The sequence below is a fragment of the Mesoplodon bidens genome (genome assembly GCF_964165515.1).
Source record: "Mesoplodon bidens genome assembly, chromosome: 6".
In the NCBI taxonomy this organism is placed as follows: Eukaryota; Metazoa; Chordata; class Mammalia; order Artiodactyla; family Ziphiidae; genus Mesoplodon; species Mesoplodon bidens.
The window spans coordinates 78,014,884-78,035,896 of NC_138162.1; the positions used below are offsets into that span (position 1 = coordinate 78,014,884).

At 43.8% G+C, this 21,013-nt stretch overlaps 1 protein-coding gene and 1 long non-coding RNA gene across 3 annotated transcripts in view; one reads left to right on the forward strand and one right to left on the reverse strand.

Moving 5' to 3' along the window:
- LOC308619422 overlaps positions 1-21,013 on the reverse strand; it is a 98,586-nt gene that overhangs the window by 76,935 nt on the left and 638 nt on the right. The gene's annotated exons all lie outside the window — the stretch shown is intronic.
- Positions 20,568-21,013, forward strand: part of TJP2 (tight junction protein 2) — a 134,346-nt gene continuing 133,900 nt past the window's right edge. Inside the window, exon 1 of one of the 2 annotated variants that reach the window (XM_081238176.1) lies at positions 20,568-20,758. The gene's annotated coding sequence lies outside the window, so the exon portion shown is untranslated. The remainder of the gene's footprint in view (positions 20,759-21,013) is intronic. The other variant, XM_081238175.1, reaches the window with a different exon arrangement.

The window sequence follows — 21,013 nt, forward strand, 5'->3', positions numbered from 1 at the left end:
CATTTGTAATTGAAGCATTAAATAAATAAAAATTTGCCAATTCTAGAATCCTCTGGCTCAGTTTAAAAATGCTTTGTTAGAATTATTTCTGGGTGGTGAGAATTGGGGGTAAATTGTAATTTACTTGTACTTCCCTGTATTGCATTGTTTTCAAATAGTCATATTATTTTTACATTTTGACAACGATGCATCTAGATTTTCAGAGAAATGAAGAAACCCATGTTACTCTGTTTGCACTGAAAGGATAATGGCTGGGAGATGAGCCGATGGGACAAAATGGGACTCGTGCAAAATAAGGTAGACCACGACCAGGGAAGTCACAGTGAGGCCAGGCGTGGGAAGGGCAAGTAAGCTTGGAAAGGAAACTTAGAGATTCTCCATCCCAGCATCTACCCAAGTGAGTCCCAGGGGTTTATGGGAATAAAAGAATTCTGTGGCCAAGGAAATCTGGGACACCCAGCACTTCTCTCCCTCTTGAAAAGTTACAATGCATACATCTGAGAAGTCCTGCAGTGCAGAAACCTGTCCAGCCCAGAATTTCCCAGACATCTGGATTCAAAACCCTTTTTGGGAAAACCTATTAAATCTATTAGAACTGGTGTATTACTCGGCTAGTCTAGTCCACCTCTCCCATTTTATACATTAGAAAATTGAGGCCCAGAGAGGTGAGTCGAGGTCACACAACTAGTCAGAGGCAGAGCTGGGACAAAAATCCAGGATTTGTCCCCATACCCGCTGTTTCCTGAATTTCTTCCTGCTCAGGGTTGGTGAAGTTCTGTCGGGAACGCTGGAGAAGAGGAAGATGAGTAGGACATCTCCGTCGGATTTAGGAAAGGAGGAGTCGAGCTGTAGCTAGAGCAATAGAAGTGTATTTGTTTGGGACGGTTGTTGAGTTTTTGTTTGTTCTACTATCTATCATAATTCTCAAGTAACTTAAAAAATTTTTAAATGTTTATTCTCTTAGTTCATACTCCAGAAATCAGTCAAGTTTTGTGCATGAGTTTTGCAGCTTGCACATTGGTTCCCCAACTTAACTCCATCCAATCTTCCACTGGTCCCTGGTTGGACCCTCCCATGAGAGAGATGTCTGTGGTGACATGACCAGACCAGACCACAGGGTTTCCTGCAGGTCAACGCAGATTTCTCCCTCCACGCTGCCTCAAAGGTAGAGGCTGACAAAGCTCTGCTTTCCATGGCTTCAGGATCCACTTATCAGAAGCCCTTTTGCTCCTCTGATGAGATACATCTGCCCTCTACGTAAACATCTGCCCCGGTGACTCCCTCGGAAACTCCACCAGGCCTAAGGGCTCAGTCAGGTAGATGCAGACAGGGCTGTCTCTTCTCTCTGCTAGTGAAGTCTGTGTGTTCTGGCATCACTGTGCCCTGGCAGGACACAGCCACCAGCATCCATGCCTAAAGCTGACGGACAACAGCCTCATAGAGGGTCTAGCTGTGGAGAATTGTAATGTCCTGGAGGCACACATGACTAGAAGCCAATTCTGACAGGCGCTTTGAGCACCTATTGTGTACACTGCCACCCTCCTCTCAAAGTTTACAGTCTGGTCATGAAGAGAGGCAGAGACATACAGGACCTTGATCGAAACCCAAAATAGTGCTGATGAGAGGCTTAAAATACCAGATGAACTCAAGGAAGTCGGCAACTGCTTCTTGTCATGGTCCGAACGTGGGTTGGAAAAGAATTTCCAGACACAAGCCAGAATGTAAAGAAGACAGAACTTATTAGAGGGAAGGGTCGCTGCCAGAACGGCGGGCCGACTTCCTAGTAGTCTGGGAGAGTTGAGCCCAAACACATGCTATTGATCAGTTTTTATAGCCAGAAAACAAAGGAATGGTCCGAGGTGAACATTTTGTTTACTGATTGGTTGAGGCACATATACCTTCCTTCTGTAAGCTGGGAGTGGGACAGGCCAGATGCCTTTCCTTATTTGGGACAGGTCCCTTTCCTTATTTGGGACAGGACACCCAGGTGGGTGTCACCCAGGTGGGCTCAGGAATTTCGTAACCATCACAACTTGGTAGGGAAAGCGATTAAGAGTCTGGTAAGGGGTGTAACACTGAAACCTTTCCAGGCAGGGTTGTCCTTGAAGCATCATTGTCCTTGAAGCACCACACCTTTTTTTTTTTTTTTTTTTTTGCAGTACACGGGCCTCTCACTGTTGTGGCCTCTCCCGTTGCGGAGCACAGGCTCCGGACGCGCAGGCCCAGCGGCCATGGCTCCCGGGCCCAGCCGCTCCGCGGCATGTGGGATCGTCCCGGACCGGGGCACGAACCCGTGTCCCCTGAGTCGGCAGGTGGACTCCCAACCACTGCGCCACCAGGGAAGCCCGCACCACACTTCTGATTGGGAGGAGAGGGTCTTGGAGGATGAGCACAACTGTGGCAGGTGGAGAGGGGAAAGGGGTATAAAGGGGTCAGCTGGAGGGGGAAGTGGGGACGTTCTGGATACAGGGGAGGTTTGAGCAGAAGGAAGGGGGGAAGAACACGGGTATGATAAAGTGAGTAGAAAAGTATACTCTTGCTGGGGTGTGGGGAGCACGGTGTGGGAGAGGAACAAATTCCTTCTAAGTTTTTCTGGCTGGTCTGAGAATTAAATTAACATGAGGCAGATTAACAAAAGAAAAATCAAACAAAAGTCTAATAACATCTATACATGGGATGAAGCCAGGAAAACTAACTCACCAAAATAGCCAAAACCCTCACCTTAAATATCATCTTCAGCTAAAGACAAAAGAGGATATTGGGGGTAGTGGTTTGGGACGTAATGCACATGAAGATGGAAAAGCAAATGTTTGGTAAATAAATGTTTGCCGGCTGTGCAGAGACAATGGGACACAGAGTGGACTCTGGTCGCTAGGCCCTGCCTCTCCACCACACCTAGCCCATCATCTTTGCAGATGTCTCTGGTGATAGCTCTATTCCAGGAACAGGCTTTTTTTTTTTTTGAATTTTTGATTTTAATTTTTTATACAGCAGGTTCTTATTAGCTACCCATTTTATACATATTAGTGTATATATGTCAATCCCAATCTCCCAATTCATCCCACCACCACCTCCCCTCCCCGCCGCCACTTTCCTCCCTTGGTGTCCATACACTTTTTCTCTACATCTGTGTCTCTATTTCTGCCCTGCAAACCGGTTCATCTGTACCATTTTTCTAGCAGGAACAGGCTTTTTATGAGAATTCATTTAGGCAGTTAAGGGGAAGGTAAGAAGAAAAACTTCCTGAGTTTTCCAGCCTAAATTAATCCTCATGCCAAAGAGGTATTTGGGGTAGCAAATTTTGCTCCCCTACAATGGGGTGGAGAGGAAATGGAAAAAGACAGGTAGGGTCTAGATTGTAGAGGCCATGAATCTATCAATAAGGATTGGATTACGCTCCTGTATCCCTACTCCATGAAGTGATTTGGGGGAAGGAGAGACATGCTTATAAATTATATGGCTGTATTAATTATTGTACTGGGACTGTTACCTTCAAAGAAATTAAAATGTCATGCCATCTATTAAATTTGGACCTTCTACTACAGTTAGTAAAAAGCCACAGCTGGTTTGGGGAATTTTTTGTTGCTGTTATTCATGGTGTTGGTTTGCTTATGACCTAGTATCTTTGTTAACTCTTATATGAGACTTTGACAGGCAGAGAAACTAGGATGTTATTTCTCAGAGATGATCTAGGTAACATTCTGTGGTTATCACTTGTTATTTCTTCTTCTCCTTTTAGAAATAGTATTTGTGTTTCTGCTAAACATGCAGAATTTGAGACCACGGGAATAGTAAGATCAGATCTATGTTTTCAAAAGAAAACCCAGGTAATTCTAGGGTCAATGTCTAAGCTGGATTGGATTAGAAGGAGAGAAGCTAGAGATGGGAATACTAGTTTCAGACCTAGCTTGCTAGTTTGCTTTTATTCACTCACTCAGAAAATCTTTAGGAGTATCTACAACATGCCAGGCACTGTTCTGGGCAACACAAATAAAGGAGTGAATGGATTTCCCTGGCAGGCCAGTAGTTAAGACTCCATACTCCCAATGCAGAGGGCATGGGTTCGATCCGTGGTCGGAGAACTAAGATCCCTCATGCTTCATGGTGTGGCCAAAAAAAAAAAAAAAAAGGAGCAAAGAAAACAAATGAAGCATCAGCTCTCCTGGATCTTCCTTTCATCTGGGGGAGTATAGATAATAGACATATGAATCTACAGTGTTGGGTACTGATGTGCTAAGAAGGAAAAAGAAACAGGTGAGAAGGATGAAATGTGCTGGGTGGAGCTATTTTTCTTCCTTTTTGTCTTTTTTTTCTCAATGTGGTAAAAATGTCCATAACAGGGACTTCCCTGGTGGTGCAGTGGTTAAGAATCTGCCTGCCAAGGCAGGGGACACGGATTCGAGCCCTGGTCCAGGAAGATCCCACATGCCAAGGAGCAACTAAGCCCATGTGCCACAACTACTGAGCCTGCGCTCTAGAGCACCGAGCCACAACTACTGAGCCCTCGTGCCACAACTACTGAAGTTTGCACTCCTAGAGCCTGTGCTCCGCAACAAGAGAAGCCACAGCAATGAGAAGCCTGTACACCGGAATGAAGAGTAGCCCCTGCTCGCCACAACTAGAGAAAGCCCGTGCGCAGCAATGAAGACCCAACGCAGCCAAATATAAATAAATTAATTAATTTAAAAAAAATGTCCATAGCATAAAAGTTACCATGTTAACCATTTTAATGTTACAATTCAGTGGCATTAAGTACACTCACATTATTGTATAGCTGAAACAGGAGGGAAGGGGGCAGGGCACAACCTTTAAAAGAATGACAGCTGTTGAGGATACAATATAAACTGGTTACAACCAACTAGGTCCAAGGTGGCAGAAGATTCAACTTCCAGTAGACCTTGAGCCTCATTATACGCTAATTGTAATATATCAATATGCTAAATGACACACCCACCAACGCCATGACAGTTCCAAGGCTAACCATAAAGGGCCAAAAGTGGGCGGTGGCCCAATTCCTGGGAAATCCCCACCCTTTCCACAGAATAGTTGGAATAATCCTCCCACTCGTTAGCTTATGAAATTACCCAGCCCATAAAAACTAACCACTCCCATATTTCGGGGCCACTCTTGCCTTTTGAGACAGACCGCATTCTGTCTATGGAATATGTATCTCTGTGAATAAATCCACATCTTACCTATCACTTTGTCTCTCACTGAATTCCTTCCGCACTGAGACATAAAGAATCTGAGCTTCATTAAGTCCTGAGACTAGGTGTGCAAGATTTTAATTAAAAGACCATGGTGGGGGTGCTTCCCTGATGGCACAGTGGTTGAGAGTCCGCCTGCCGATGCAGGGGATACGGGTTCATGCCCCGGTCTGGGAAGATCCCACATGCCGTGGAGTGGCTGGGCCCGTGAGCCATGGGGCATGTACCAAAATGTTCATTGCAGCTCTATTTACAACAGCCAGGACGTGGAAGCAACCTAAGTGTCCATCGACAGACGAATGGATAAAGAAGATGTGGCACATATATACAATGGAATATTACTCAGCCATAAAAAAGAAACAAAATTGAGCTATTTGTAATGAGGTGGATGCACCTAGAGTCTGTCATACAGAGTGAAGTAAGTCAGAAAGAGAAAGACAAATACTGTATGCTAACACATATATATGGAATTTAAGAAAAAAAATGTCATGAAGAACCTAGGGGTAAGACAGGAATAAAGACACAGACCTACTAGAGAATGGACTTGAGGATATGGGGAGCAGGAAGGGTAAGTTGTGACAAAGCGAGAGAGAGACATGGACATATATACACTACCAAATGTAAAATAGATAGCTAGTGGGAAGCAGCCGCATAGCACAGGGAGATCAGCTCAGTGCTTTGTGACCACCTAGGGGGGGGGATAGGGAGGGTGGGAGGGAGGGAGACGCAAGAGGGAAGAGATATGGGAACATATGTATATGTATAACTGATTCACTTTGTAATAAAGAAGAAACTAACACACCATTGTAAAGCAATTATACTCCAATAAAGATGTTAAAAAAAAAAAAAAAAAAGACCATGGGGGGCTTCCCTGGTGGCGCAGTGGTTAACAATCTGCCTGCCAATGCAGGGGACACGGATTCGAGCCCTGGTCGGGGAAGATCCCACATGCCGCAGAGCAACTAAGCCCGTGCGCCACAACTACTAAGCCTGCGCTCTAGAGCCTTTGAGCCACAGCTACTGAAGCCGGTGCACCTAGAGCCCATGCTCCGCAGCAAGAGAAGCCACCGCAATGAGAAGCCCGCGCACCGCAATTAAAGTAGCCACTGCTCGCAGCAACTAGAGAAAGCCCGCGCACAGCAACGAAGACCCAATGCAGCCAAAAATAAATAAATAAAATTTTTAAATAAATAAATAAAAGACAGTGGGTTCAAGTCCTAATCTGAGTTATGAGGTTTCACAACTATAACCACCAACCATCTCTAGAACTGTCTTGGGTGGAGCCCTTTTTGCTAGAGTAGTTGAAGACTTCTCTAATACACTAGCATCTGAGTAGCAGCCTCAACGAAGTGAGAACAAGCTTTGTGCACAGCTTAGGTTAGTGTGTTCCACACCCTGGAAACAGTTAAGATGACATCAATAGCCCAGGTGAGAGTTGATATAATAAGGTTTGGTGTCGCTAAAACCCCACCTCCAGAGCACAAAGAAGGGACTTGGGAGTCACTTTTCTCCTGGAAGTAACGCATTTAGCAGAGATGTCAACCCAGATCCATGAAGAGACAGACAATTCAGTGCTAAGCACAAGTTCTTTAATCATGAAGAGGATCTTCATATTTTTCCTGGGATTCTGCATCAAAGAGCATACAGTGGTTGTGAACACAATTTATGAGGCTGTGAAGTTTACTGAGTTTCCTTTTTGAGTTATAGAACTTTCTTCCATCAGATATGATTGAGGAGTCATGAGTTTCCTTTGGAATGTCCTTTAGCTTGTTGGTACAAGTTTCCCCTGTGCAGGAGCAATTAATCCTACATTATTGACTACATTCCATTTTTCTAGGTACAGAGAAAAACAGGGACATGCCTATATCTCCTCTACTTGGTCACCGGAAATACCTTTAGACCTTAATCTGTTCAGCTAACCTAATAATTTGCCATCCATGAAACCTTCATATGTTCTGCATTCTGCATCCGATTCTTCCTGTTCAGTGAAAGATCCAAATCATGATTTCTGACTTAGGTGGATATTTGAAAGATTAACTTGCTGTGCTGATATCATACAGGAGTCACAACACCAAGCCTTGTGCCACAGTCACATAAAGAAAATTAACGGATACACAAAAGAAATTGAACATGTTGTCCTCCTTTGAGCTGCCCTTCAAATCTGCTTTCTTTGCAAACTTGCATAGAAACTTAAATATGTTTGCCCAAGGCGGGTGCTTGTTTTCTTACTGATATGAAAAGCAGTAAGAGGAAATGGACTTGTTTTGCCTGTAAGGAGGAGCAATCCTTGTAAACAGAGGCCGAGTCAGTGAAAATTCACAGTGTAAGAATTTGGGGGGATGTAGGGACTTCCCTGGCGGTCCAGTGGTTAAGACCCCCTCTTCCAATGAAGGGGGTGCAGGTTCGATCCCTGGTCGGGGAGCTAAGATCCCCACCTGTCTTGGGGCCAAGAAGCCAAAACAGAAGCAACACTGTAACAAATTCAATAAAGACTTTAAAAATGGTCCACATCAAAAAAAAAAAGAATTTGGGGGTGTGTATAATGAGTTTGCAAAATTTTCTACAGGGCTGATACAGCGTGCAATAGTTAGGGTTACATATATTGTGTGTTTGGGCAGGGAAAGCAGAGACTCTACAGTTTATAAAGAAGCTGCAAGTACAATGGGATGTGTTGAATAACCCATCACTAACTACATATCTCCCTGGGGTTTAATTTCACAAGTTCATAATCCTTTATCTGAAACTCTTGGGCCATGTGTTTTGGAATTCAGAATTTTCTTTTCAGAAATGTGGTGCATATACTACATAGCATTACGTGATACTTCCAGCAGAGTCTGGAATTATTTAAAGCCATGGATATATTCCCAGTGAAATGTATGATTATTTGTACTATGTAGAATAAATAAGGATCATAAACAGACTTACATCAACAGTTCAGGTCAGATTCTGCTGCCAAATTAGTTTGAGCACCGAACCTTTGGTTTCAGAGGCAAAACTCTGAAATTTCAGAATTGTGGCTAAGGGATTGTAGATTTATATACCCTTTCTCTGTGTACCTCTGAAAAGCAAGCAATTGCTTGAACCAATCTTATGAGTAGCTAGGATGCTATGAATCAACAATCTGGGTCTGGGCAGGAAGGAATTACTCAACACCACATCCTTCTATACACTGCGGATGTGTCTGTAACAGGAGGTCTTTTGTTGGGGGGTATTTGGTATATATCAGTGGGACCTGAAAACACACAAGTAAGAACTAATAGACTTTTGCAGGGCACCTTTTTCTGGCTCACCAGAAGGCAGAAACCCAATGAATAATATCCCGCTAGGCAGGTGCAGGCAACAGACAACTGATATCTCCCAAGTGTATTTGAAAGGATCTTATTACCTAAGAACCTAAGGGGGTTGTTGCCTTGTTGCCTTGGGAACCATAGGTAAGGATAATGAAGTCAGCTCATTTTAGTCACTCTTCAGTTCTCAATACACTTTCTCACAGACATGGCTGCCTAACAGTTGCCAGACCTGCAACTCAGGACATATTTCTTCTCCTGGAAAGTTCACGTGGGCCCTGTGGCTGCTCCATCCCTGGGCGTGCTCGTGGACCATGCTCTCCAAACAGGCCACACGCTGGACAGCCTCTGGTTTCTGTCTCCTGGGTTTCAGATTAGCTAGCCCAACGCAAAGCAACCTGGACAATGTGGGTCGTAGGATGGCTTGGGAGCCAGGTGAGTAGCTTTTTATTTTTTCCTCACTGTGGGTATTTCCTAGTGAAGGAACATATAGAACTTTCTTGACAGGAGCCTTTACTCATATCAAGTCAAGAACTTAATATTTTACTTTTGACTTATTATTCAATAAGGAAAGCATACCTTGATGAGGAGACTAATTTTTCAGCTCAACACATTATTTTTTATTTTTGGCTGCATTGGGTCTTCGTTGCTGCATGTGGGCTTTCCCTAGTTGCGGCGAACGGGGGCTCCTCTTCATTGCGGCGCGCGGCCTTCTCATTGCGGTGGCTTCTCTTGTTGCGGAGCACGGGCTCCAGGTGCGTGGGCTTCAGTAGTTGTGACTCACGGGCTCTAGAGCGCAGGCTCAGTAGTTGTGGTGCATGGGTTTACTTGCTTCACAGCATGTGGGATCTTCCCGGACCAGGGATTGAACCCGTGTCACCTGCATTGGCAGGCGGATTCTTAACCACTGAGCCACCAGGGGAGTCCCTCAACACATTATTGAGCACATATTATGTGTCACTGTGCCAGGTGTAAGCAGTATCTGCAAACAGTTGAGAAGCTAGAGTAAGTGTGTATGGGTATGTGTGACTGTGAAACTAGGAATAGCCTTAGGAGCTACATTTGGCTTATGTAAGCACAAAAGCTTACAGGAAAGCTCATAGGCAGACTCAGCTGGTGCAGGCTTTTGCTTACCCTATACGCTAGATGTCTGAAGGTGGAGGAACTGTCTTGGACCCAGGAAGATCAAAACCACAGGCAGAGGGCTTCCCTGCTGGCACAGTGGTTGAGAATCCGCCTGCCAATGCAGCGGACATGGGTTTGAGCCCTGGTCCAGGAAGATCCCACATGCCGCAGAGCAACTAAGCCCGTGCGCCACAACTACTGAGCTTGTGCTCTAGAGCCTGCGAGCCACAACTACTGAAACCCACCCACCTAGGGCCCGTGCTCCGCAACAAGAAAAGCCACCGCAATGAGAAGCCCGCTCGCCGCAGCTAGAGAAAGACTGCGCACAGCAACAAAGACTGCGCACAGCAACGAAGACCCAATGCAGCCAATAATAAATAAGTAAATAAATAAATAAATAAATTTATTTAAACAAAAAAAACACTGGCAGAGCAGAAAGAATGGAAAAACCTTGTCCCGTGTTGTTGTTGGGTTTTTCTTGTCCCCTGCTTTAATCTTAGAATTGCTGTACAAAAACAAACAAAAAAACCCCGAACTGTTTACCTCCAGATATTTCATGATATGAAACAAAATAAAGGCCTACCTTGTTTGGCCACTGTGGTTGAGATTCTGTTATCTATAGCCAGTTATAATCCTGAAACAATGTTCTTCTAGAGTTTTTCCTCTGTGTATGTAGATACATAAATTCTAACACTAACAACAATCTATGAAGCAGGTAATATTAGCCTTTTTTTTTTTTGCGGTACGCGGGCCTCTCACTGTTGTGGCCTCTCCCGTTGCGGAGCACAGGCTCCGGACATGCAGGCTCAGTGGCCATGGCTCACGGGCCCAGCCACTCCACGGCATGTGGGATCTTCCCGAACCGGGGCACGAACCAGTGTCCCCTGCATCGGCAGGCGGACTCCCAACCACTGCGCTACCAGGGAAGCCCTAGCCTTATTTTTAAAAGGGAAAACAGGTTCAGGTAAATCCAGTGAGCTTACCTCAGTCACTCAGCTGGAAAGTCACCACACTGGCATGTATGCCCGGGTCTGGGGAACTCCAATACCCAATGTTCTTTCTCCTGTACCGTGTGCCTCTCTCTAGAGTTCCTGGACTGGCAGAGGAAGACAACCCTCCAAGTCTCTTTTTAAAGTACACATTGTAACAAGACTTGAAGCAACAAATTAACATGCACTTGTTAAAAAGAAAAATGAGTTAGCTCAGATCCCATTGCTCTTCCTGATACTTCCTTTTTGCACAATTGTTTTCACTCCCTGTTCATCTACATGCAGAGCTGCAGCTATTCTATCCATACTACTTATTATTCTGGGATTTTTTTCAGCTAACAAAAGTAGCTCTTGATGTTTCTATATATCTCACAATATTTGAAATTAAAAAATACTCAATACATTCTGTAAAATGATGAAGAGGGGGGGAAATCATCTGTGCCATTACTATCTCCCAAAACACCACAAAGTTTGTATTTTGGTTTATTTTGTTTCTGTCCTTCTGCCTATGCATTTCATTTTTGCGTTGGGGTACTCCTAGTATGTGAATTTTGTAGTCAGTCATTTACACTGAATATTATATTGTAAGTGTTATCCACAAGTTCCATGAGGACAACACTTTCTCCATTTTTTTGTTCATCACTGTATCACTTGTGCTTAGCACAGTATAGTAAAGCTGGCTCAATAAACATTTGTTGGCTGAATAAATATTGCTACATACTTTTTTTTTTTTTTTTTTTTTGCGGTATGCGGGCCTTTCACTGGTGTGGCCTCTCCTGTTGCGGAGCACAGGATCCGGACATGCAGGCTCAGTGGCCATGGCTCACGGGCCCAGCCACTCCGCGGCATGTGGGATTTTCCCGGATCGAGGCACGAACCCGTGTCCCCTGCATCGTCAGGCGGACTCTCAACCACTGCGCCACCAGGGAAGCCCTGCTACATACTCTTCATACTTAATATACATATACCCACATAGTGTTCCTTTTAGTAGATATCCCTTAATTTACCCTACTTTCCGATAATTATTGGATAGTTGTTGTTTTCATTTTTTGCTCTTATGAATAATATGTTGATGATAAGTTTTGTGCGTATAGTTTTCTCTGCATCTGTACTATTGGCTTAGGATAGGGGTCCCAGTGTAAAATCACAGGGTCAATGATTTTATTTTTATTTTTATTTTTTTTTTACAAATCTTTGTGTTTTCTGAGAATACTTTTTAAAACAGCTAGAGCGGTTTACAAAGGTAATAGCAATGCAGCAGGGTCAACACACCCTCAACTGCCCCGGGTTTTTGTTGTTTTTAAATTGTGGCTATTGACTTAAGCAGAAGAATCCCTCGATCAATTAACATGCTCATATAACATCAGTTTAGTGTCACAGGCATTCTATGCCAAATAAATACTCATTAAAATGTGAGGCCATAATTTTGGTCATGTCCTAATACCCCTACTATTACCCAATGCATAATAAGCACAGGTGCAATTCAACTGTATCTCAGCCTCTAAATTCTATGATTGATCTATACATGTAAATACCAGTTGTAATTATTACAAAACTATTAGTTTATTGTTTAGAGCTTTTTTTTTTTTTTTTTTTTTTTTACGGTATGCGGGCCTCTCACTGTTGTGGCCTCTCCCATTGCGAAGCACAGGCTCCGGACGCGCAGGCTCAGTGGCCACGGCTCACGGGCCCAGGCGCTCCACGGCATGTGGGATCTTCCCGGACCGGGGCACGAACCCGCGTCCCCTGCATTGGCAGGCGGACTCTCAACCACTGCGCCACCAGGGAAGCCCTGTTTAGAGCTTTTTGAGCATCATAATGAGAAAAATGAATTTTACACAAGACACTATAAATAATCACATCCTTGTTTTTCTACTAAGTTGTTCAATGAATTTATCCATATCTCTATATATTTCTATCTCCCTGGAAATTCCAGCACCAGGGAAAATATGCTTTTCGTGCATATTTAAAATTAATATTCACCAGAAGCTTAACTAAAACTACAGTGATCTTTGGACTAACAAGTAATTGAGACAAAGTACTATATTTTTATGAGCTGTTTGTCAAAGTCCAAATAATTAACATTGTTGAATATCATAAGGCAGGCAGTGTGCCACTTACTTGAACTGATATTTTCTTAGAAAAACTTCCAAAACTTTGGCCACAGGAACTATGAATCTAGAGGTACCTCCTGGCTCTAAACAGAGAATCATAAATTGGATGACTTAAGATGTCATGCCAAAGTAGAGTGACTACAAAGGGTGTTAAAAGGGATCAAAGTAATCTTCAACCCAGTGATTGCTGAGCATGGCTCTTGACTTGCTTCTCAACACTGTGACTGGCAGCCACACATGGGGCGTTTACCTGCCCCATTCCTGCCTTTGCCCAGGGAGAAGGTGGGGCTGCTGCCTGCTGTGGCCCCATAAAGGAGGGCCTTGGCCCAGGAGCAGCCGTGCTCTCAGGTGTGTCTGGGGATGAGGCCAGGGTAAGGAGTGTTGAAAGAGCACTTAGCAGTCCTTTGACCCATGCAATCATGGCCTGTTTCTCGGAGCTGCAGCTGGTCTCATTCAATCTTCAGAGAGCACTAGAGCCCCATGACCACGACCTCCCACCAAGTCCCCCTCAAGACAGCTGTGCTCCATCCCCCCAGGATCACTGCAAGTGTCAGTCGGAAGAGGGCTGGCGGGTCTTCTAGTCCACCCCATGCATTCATTTTACTTTTGCTTTTAATTAAATTCAAAACAGTACCCCAAAAATGCAGGTCTGTCTTCACCACTATTCACCTCTCCCCCTAAATCACAGCTTCTCCCACTGACTTTTCCAGTTAACCACCATTGCCAAGATGCAGAGCATTCTTCCAGCCCTTTTTATACTCATTTGCATATAGATGTGCATGTATTTATTGCATAAGCAGGTTCATAGCATATGTATTGTTCTGTGACTTGCCCTTTTTTTTTTTTTAGCAACGTGTCTTGAAGAACTTTGCATATTGGTTCATATAGATTAGCTCACTGCTTTTAACTGATGGAGAGTGCTCCTCAGTCGATCAGCAGAAACAGCTTAAAAAGTTGTGACCCCCAAATCAGACAAAGCCAAGAAAGACATCAGAATTCAATTCAATCCTCCTCCCTCAATTTTTATACAGGAAAAAAATCAAACATAAAAAATAGTGGAAAGACTAGTATAGGAAACACACACATACACTCCACTAGATTCAACAACTGTTACCACGTTCATTGGCTGTCATTTTAATATCTGCTAGAGTTGTGTGGTTCTAAGTTGAGAGGTATATGGAAAGAAGCAGGATTCATTAAGTCCCAAGGTCTTAAGAATTAGGAAGAAAAGACATTTACAAGTTGTAAGAGCCAAAGAAATATAAAACCTTCTTGGGTGCGTGGAAGGTGCACATTTCTATGAGTAGAAGCAAGAATTAGTAATCTAGGGATGTGGGCTAGAAGGCGACCCCTTCTTGAAATTCTGGAGTAACTAGCATAAGTATAAATGATATTTAGTGAGTTCCACCCAGATGCATTTTTCTGATAGTTATGCATCTCTGCCATACTTAGGCAAAGTATGGGATGATATATGTATTTATCCCCAAAGACAGGGGATGATATATATATTTCCTTGATGAGTGAAAAGAAGAATCACTCTTCTTGCCTGCAAATTCTGATGGTCTGAAACCTTTTCCTTAAAGTTCACTAAGAAAGTAATCATCTGCCTAGAGGGTGGGCATCCTTTTATGCAAAGGAAAACTTAAAATCAAATATAGAAATAGAATATTATACAGGAATAAAATTGGATGAAATATATCTATACTCAAGAAGTTGAATAAATCTTAGAAATATAATTTGCAGTGAAAAACAGCTGGTTGCAGAAGACTACATACAGTGTGATTCTATTCTTATAAAGCTCAAAAACTAGCAAATCCAAACAATATATTGTTTAGGAAGATGTACATGTCTTGGTAAAAAAAATTTTTTCCATGAATGCATAAATTAGGATAGTGATTACCTTGAAACGGATGGGGGGTGAGTAGGATTTGCAAGCATGTGGCATAATCAAAAGCACTGGTAATGTTCTTTTTTTAAAAATTTTTTTGGCTGCATTGGGTCTTCGATGCTGTGCACGGGCTTTCTCTAGTTGCGTAGAGCGGGAGCTACTCTTTGTCGCAGTGTGCGGGCTTCTCATTGTAGTGGCTTCTCTTATGGCGGAGCACTGGCTCTAGGTGCACGGGTTTCAGTAGTTGCGGCACGTGGGTTCAGTAGTTGTGGCTCATGGGCCCTAGAGCACAAGCTTAACAGTTGTGGCTCACGGGCTTTAGAGCGCAGGCTCAGTAGTTGTGGCTCACGGGCTTAGTTGCTCCGTGGCATGTGGGATCTTCCCGGACCCGGGCTTGAGCCCATGTCCCCTGCATTGGCAGGCAGATTCTTAACCACTGCATCACCAGGGAAGTCCAGGTAATGTTCTATTGATTAATAGTGTGGTGGATTTCTGTATTCATTTTATTATATGCTCCGAAGCTCACACAGATGGTACTTATATTATTTTGTACGTATCAAATATAACATAATAAAATTTTGTAGGTGAAAATAAAAGCTAGACTTACAAGATAGAATAATAAAAATGTGTAAAATTAAAGCCTAAAGAAGAACTAGGGTTTGGGATCTGTAACTTTAATTAACTGAATACTCATTTTGGAACCAAAGCAAACCTCTGAATAGTTCATACAAAAAACTACCCTGAAAGGTACCAAAATACATTTAACACATCATCCAGATGTACCATTGTTTACCTAGCCATTCTTTTAGTGGCATTTAATTTTAATTTTTTTGCTATTCTAACACAGAGGAATAAGCATTCTTAAATATATTTCTTTCAATATGTGTGTAAATATTTGTGGGGGAGGGGTAGATACCTAGATACCTAGAAATGGAGTTGCCAGGTCAAAGAGTGAAAGACTGAAGTTGAGACTCAAGGAAATTAAGTATAAATTTGCAGCCTGGGTGGTGGGGCATTGCAGAGGGAATTGGAGGAAGATGGCCAAAAGGTAAACTTCCAGTTATATTATTATAAGATATCATAAGATAAATATTATAGCATAAATACTAGGGATGTAATGTACAACATGCTAACTATAGCTAACACTGCTGTATGATATACAGAAAAGTTGTTAAAAGGGTAAATCCTAAGAGTTCTCATCACAAAAACACTTTTTTTCCCTTTTCCTTTTATTGTATCAACATTCACGATGGATATCAATATCCACGATGATGGATTTTAGCTGAACCTATTGTGGTAATCATTTCCCAATATGTGTAAATGAAACCATCATGCTGTATGCCTTAAACTTATACAGTCATGTATGATGATTATTCCTCAATAAAACTGGAAAAGAATGCAAAACTCAGGATCATACAGGCAGCAAGTAGCAAAGTCAAAACTAGAAACAAGGCTCTTTCTGGGGCTCGATAATGCACCTATTGCCCAGAAAGAAAACACCTATCTCACCAAGGCAAGTGCCCCACTTTAGACTGTGATTTGACCCTTTCCCCATCCTGTCTGTCCAGTCTGCAGGTGAAGCACAGTATTGATTTCAGAACCTCAGGACACAGAATACAAGAGCTCCCTGTCACAAGACGCAGCAGAATAGGGCTTTGTCTCCCGGGAAGGCAAGACGGTTTCTATGGGACTGACTTGGTGTCAGTGGTGGGAAGGGAACCTTTGCTGAGTTCTGAGTCAGAACCCAGAGTTCTTGTCCCATTTTTCAGAGTACTGTCCCTGTGGTCCATGGAAGTGTCTCTTTTTATTTCTAAGAGCAGATTTCGCAATGTTTAGTCTTCAGAGTGGAAATATTTATTACTGAATATGCTGAAAATGCTGTTTTGCTGATTACAGGAAAGCACAAAGGCATACATACAGCCCATAACCAGAACGAAAAGAGTGGGTGGGAAAGACAAAAAGAATGTCAGTTACCAGCTGTGCCAGCCAGAGTCCCTTTCTTCCCACCTGAACACATTCAAAGAAAATCCAAGTCTTCTCTGAAATGTTCATTTCATTTCAGATACAGAAAGAAATTAAACAGGTGTTTTATTTTGTGTGTCTGTATACGTGTGTGTGTGTGTGTATATAGCACCCAAACACATGTAGTAGCAACACCAACTCCATACAGTAGATTAAATCAGTGGCATGTGATTAAAATATTTTAAAATTTTCCCTAAAATTTTACTAACTTAGGGACTATCAAGTTTCCCCAAATATCTCACCATTTTGAATCAGGACCCAAACAAGAAATACATGTTGTATTTTATTGGTATCACTTAAGTCTTTTAATCTATACATTTCTTCCCCCATCATTTTTTTTTTTAGAAGATGATGGGGGTGGGAATTTATTAATTAATTAATTTATTTTTGCTCTGTTGGGTCTTTGTTTCTGTGCGAGGGCTATCTCTAGTTGTGGCAAGTGGGGGCCACTCTTCATCGTGGTGCGCGGGCCTCTCACTGTCGCGGCCTCTCTTGTTGCGGAGCACAGGCTCCAGACGCGCAGGCTCAGTAATTGTGGCTCACGGGCCTAGTCGCTCCGCGGCATGTGGGATCCTCCCAGACCAGGGCTCAAACCCGTGTCCCCTGCATTAGCAGGCAGATTCTCAACCACTGCGCCACCAGGGAAGCCCTCCCCCATCATTTTTAATGCCTTGGTACTTTTTGAGGAAACTGGGTCATTTGTCTTTTTGAGTTTCTCACATTCTGGATTTTGTTGATCATGGACCCTAGTAATGTTAACACATTCCTCTATTCCAATAGTTCCTCTAAACTGGTAGTTGGATCTAGAAGCTCGATCAGATTCAGGTTTGCTCTTTTTCGGCAAGAATGTGTCATTGGCAGTGTTGCGTATTTCTATCATATTGCACATAATGTCTGGTGATCTTTTCTATGAGATTAGTGGCCATTGATAACCATTGCCTTGACCCATTATTTTATAGGGTTTTGGAAAATACTGATATTCTTATTTATTTGCTAGAATAATTTCCTCATCAACTATTTAGTTACCCTGAGATACAGTTTGTACAGGTCTTAGCTTGGGTTTCCCAGGAAGCAGAGTTCTTGAGACATGGGCTTTATTGGAAGCATGGTCCTAGGGAAAGAAGTGAGGGGTGGGGGAAGCCGAGAGAGCCAATTCAAGCCCGGTAGGCTGCAGCTTCAAGCACCTGATTGGTTGATTCTTTGTGACTTGATTTCTGAGAAGTCATACAGACTGAGTTTCAGAACAGTTCGTCCTGAGAGAAAAGGAAGGAATATTTATTTATCAGCTTCTATCCCCCACTGGTCTTAGGTTAGACCACGAAACATTAACTCACTCACCCTTCAGGGTGGTGTATGCATAGGCACCTAGATAGTTTCTATGGATCCCCACACTGGCATTAACAGGGAGGTGCTGGGGTGGAAGGTAGGAGATGAGGTTATTTGGGTTGTTCCTGTATGAAGGTGGAAAGAGCCCACGTAGAACTTACTGCTGCAGCAGTGGCTGCAGTAAGAGACAGGTGAGGCAAAGAAGATCTGAAGTGGTACATATGAAGTGTTAGATACAGTCCAGAAGAGGCAGGTAAAATGTGTAATTCTCTCTTGCAATTTACCAGCTTTCAAAATAATGAATTAGTTCTACTGCTTCTGCAAAGGTAACCAATCAGGTTTTTTTACCCCATTTTTAAGTATCCTTGTGAATCATGGAGATATACATATTTGATATGTCTCAATTCATTGCAGTTATTTTCCTTACTGATGCTGAAATTTATCCCACTTTAGCCAGTGGGTGCTTCTACAGGTTGGCTTCTGCTTCCATTTCATGTGAACCTATTAGTTTTTGATAGCTTCCTTGCTTTCTGAATTGACAAGATGCTCCAGTCTTATTTTGGGTACTTCTTACTTTTAACCTAAAATAAATCACTTCTCCAAGTAGGTCTAGTTCCTTTTAGGGAAAAATGCTATTTAGAGACTACAATCTGGGATCTAAGAGTGCTTATTCCTACTAGGTTGGTCACTGTTTGGTGGACATTTTGAGTAAAAGACCTTGGAAAAACATTTTTTAAGTAAAGTATATCATGAGTTCTAAATGATAATTCCAATTCAAATTTAATATTGCTTAACTTGATTTTGTATTTATCTCTTTTATTCTGAAAAACGTTGATTCTTAAGAACACTAACATAAATTACTAATAACATTGTGATTACTGAAAAGCAGTTTCTGTTTTGTTTTTTAACATTCTCTTCATCCTTAGGGTATATTCCTAAGGGCTGTAGAGTCAAATAATTGTGGTTTAAAGTCACCTCACATAATTTCCCTTTACGTGGTTAAGCCACCAACTTGATACCTACATTCATTAGTTGCATTTTGCTTTTTAAATTTCTGATTTAATTTTTCATAATTATGTAAAATTTACATCATTCCAAAGTCAAATCTACAAAATAAGATATAGTCAGAGAAGTCTAGCCTCTATCCTTGTACCTTCCATCTTGTTCCAACTCTCCCAAATAAGTAACCATTTTATTTAGTAATTTATCTTTCCTTTTAAAAAAAATACATAAGCAAATGTATGTATGTGCTCCTGCTTTCTTAGATAAACAGTAAGACACTATTTACACCTTTATTCATCTTGCCAGCACTATGTTTCTGACAAACTACTGTTCATCTTTTTAAAAACTGTACTGTCCTCTAGGCTCAATCTACTTACTTCTTGGAATAACTTGTTGATATGTACCCCCCCCAAAGTCTAAACTAAATGAACTTTAGTTTTACTTATTCCATTATATCTGGCAAACGTTTGTGTAAGGGAAGAGGGAAGGGGGGCCTGGCAATCATAAGCAAAGCTGTCTTGAATGAATGAGGGTATGATCTTCCCAGGATTTTTTTTTTGGTAGTAAAATACACAACATAAAATTGACCATTCAAAGCATTTTTAAGCACACAATTCAGGAGCATTAAGTACATTCACATAGTTGTGCAACTAACACCACCATCTATCTCTACAACTTTTTCATCATCCCAAGTGGAAACTCTACACCCATTAAACAATAAGTCCCCATAACCTCCCCAGGATTTTTAACAAGACTGAATGGAAGCGGCACCTGCTTGCCAGTTGCACGCTGGGGCACTAGGGGGATTCGGCCCTCCCAGCGGAGCAGAGACTCCCGTGGTGACTAAGCCAGCTCTCGGGTTAACGCTACCGCCCTCACCTATTGTCCCAGCGGGAGGAACCGGTATTTCCGGACTGGGGCCTCAGACCCTGTGATCCGGCTAAGGGTGAGGCTGGTGGAGGAGGGGAACGGAAGCTGATCATATAAGTTAACTTTCCACCAAAATAATTAACCTGCCTTCCCATCCCACCCCCACCCCACCCCCGCCAATACCACCAATCAAACACCCACAATGGTCCACAACGATCCTCCCATAGTTTTTGAAAGGGGAGCGACGCTCACCCCTTCCTTGCTCACACCCCTGGAAGGGATCGAAAAGCCGACCAGGTCACGAAGAAAGAAGGCAGCACTGCGAATTCCGCTCGCCCTTCGGGGGAAAGAAAGCTCAGCGGCAGTTTTTCAGAGAAGGAAAGAGGCAGGGGAGTGGGCGCGCGGGCTGAAGTGGCCAAGCGGTCCCTGCGGCCGCAGCCCCTACCCCAACGCTGGGTGGCGTGCGTGAGCCACCCTCCGTCCTTCCCAGTACCCCAAAGTAGCGCTGCAATAAACTACATTTCTCCCCCGGCTCGCGCGCTAAGCACCCTCGGGGGCTCGAAGGAACCAGGTGACAGCCTCTCCCCACCCTCGTCCCCTCCAGGCCGCCGCTCTCCGGCTCACCGCCGCCCCGATCCCCCTGCCCCCACCTTAGATTTTTTTTCTTTCTTTCTCCCAAACCTCCAAACAGGAAATAGCTTGAGTCACAATAATACACAGGAGCAGCGGCCGAGGCCACTCGCGCCCGCCCATTCGCTGGGCCGCCTCCAGCACTCCGGCTCCGCGAGGCGCCGCCGGCGACGCGCGCGGGGAGCGCAGTGAACACCGGCCCAGCAGCCGGCGCCGCCTCGGAGGCTCCCAGGCGCCGGTCAGAGCCGCCTTCGCCCTGCCCCCGACTCCGCCAACTGCGGCCGCCACCCGCCTCCAGGCGAGTACCCCCGTCCCGGTCCCTCGCTGGCCACTGAGCGCCCGCGGGCGTCCCGGCGCTGCCCTCCGCGAGGCCGGAGAAGAGCCGCCCCAGGCGCAGCCTCCGCGCTCCGGCAGCGCCCGGGATATCTCCCTCCGGTCCTGACTCTGGCGGGGGAGGGCTTTGGGGGCTGCGGCGGGGCGCTTGCGCCCTCGTCCTTCATGGGAGCGGAGGTGGGGGGCAGCGTGAGTAAATGCTCTGTCACCCCATGCCCCT